At 39.6% G+C, this 1,721-nt stretch overlaps 1 protein-coding gene across 1 annotated transcript in view; it reads left to right on the top strand.

The window, feature by feature from the left end:
* The window catches only part of chrd (chordin), a 95,175-nt gene that overhangs the window by 19,930 nt on the left and 73,524 nt on the right, over window positions 1-1,721 (top strand). The window lies entirely within an intron of this gene.

The raw sequence follows: 1,721 nt of genomic DNA, 5'->3' as shown, positions 1-1,721 counted from the left end.
AGATCAGATGTTTCTAATGTTAGTGATATTACGCAGGTGGAAGAAGGTGGTTCTAGTAACGTTTTTAATGTGGGGGATAAAAGACATGTCCTGATCAAAAATAACACCAAGATTTTTAACATTAGAGCTGGAGGACAGATTAATGCATCTAAGGAGGGAGAAAGAATGAAACATTCATTCCTAAGGTGCTCAGGTCCAAAAACCAAAACCTCAGTTTTGTCTGTGTTCAACAGGAGAAAATTAAGGGTCATCCAGGTTTTTATGACTTTAAGACATGCTTGTAGTCTAAGTAGCTGATTGGATTCATTGGGTTTAATGGACAAATATAATTGTGTATCATCAGCATAACAATGAAAATGTATTCCATGCTGTTTAATAGGGGGCCGAGATGGTGTAGAGGCAGGGCAGCCGGCTTGGGACCCGAAAGTCCCAGGTTCGATCCCCAGTCACTGCACATCACGTGGCGTCTCTGGGCAGCACGCCTCATCCCCAAAAATGTCCCTCGGGCGCTTTCAATAGCTGCCCACTGCACCACCTGGTGGTGGATGGGTTAAATGCAGAGACTAATTTTGCCATTGTATGGAAACATACAGTGCTGACATTGTGATGACATTATTATTATTATTATTATTAATAACATTATTTAATGGAAGCATACTGTAATTTTTGCCCTATGAATCGCGGTTATTTGTATAATTTACATACCCTGCGACTCATAGGCCGAAGCGACATATTTATGGATTTTTTTCCCCATATTTATAAACCAATTTTGGGCTGAGATATGACTGTTTAATTCTGACTGAAAATATTGAAAACTACCATTTTCAGCCGCTGACCTGAATCCCACACTCTGCTCTTTGAACTGAGAAAGCTCCTCGGATGAGGAGCAAAACTTCTGTTACATATAAAGTCCAGTTGTTTTTTTGCTTGAACGTTTTTGAATTTACTATGTCCTGGATGACTGAGAATCTTCTCCACAATATTTTCAACCGCTAGATGGCACCAGAGTAGTATAGCATGCCGTTGTGTCATGTAATAGGTAAAAGTGGCTATTAATGACACAGTCGGCTTGACATAGCCTTCCACCTTCGTCCAGCTCGCTTGGAGCAATCAGCTTCATTTCATTGCTCTGCCACGGCGAAATGCAGCTAATTTGACCATTGAAGTGCATTTATTAAGTAAAAGTTCAACTGAAACACACTTTTATTATAATGTCAAGCAAGCAAATAATTGTTTTAGGTGCTTATCTTGTTAAATTCTGAAGAAATGTGCGGCCTTCCTTCTTCCTTAGTTCTTCCCTCTGTGCACTCCCGGAGCACCGAGGCAGGAAATACTTTTGAAATACAGCTGATTTGACAGTTAAAGTCCTTTTATTAAGTAAAATTTCAACTGAGACACACCTTTACTATAATTTCGAGTAAACAAATATTTTTTTAGGTGGTTATCTTGTTAAATCTGCACAGAAACTTGCACTGTGTACGCGCTTATTTCTGCGCATGGGCTTTTGAAATACAGCTGACTTGACCGTCAAAGTGCATTTATTAAGCAAAAGTTAGACTGAGACACACCTTTACTATAATTTTGAGCAAACAAATAATTGGTTTTAATTGTTAATCTTGTTGAATTCTTGTTAAAGTCCTCCCATGCATGCTCCAGCGGATGCCATTGGCAGCCAATTGATATTTGGCACAACACCGGCCCACATTTCCAGATTGTCAGCG

Source organism: Nematolebias whitei, chromosome 6 (genome assembly GCF_014905685.2).
Source record: "Nematolebias whitei isolate Nwh7 chromosome 6, NemWhi1, whole genome shotgun sequence".
NCBI classification, from domain to species: Eukaryota; Metazoa; Chordata; class Actinopteri; order Cyprinodontiformes; family Rivulidae; genus Nematolebias; species Nematolebias whitei.
This window is presented reverse-complemented; position numbering and strand designations above follow the sequence as displayed.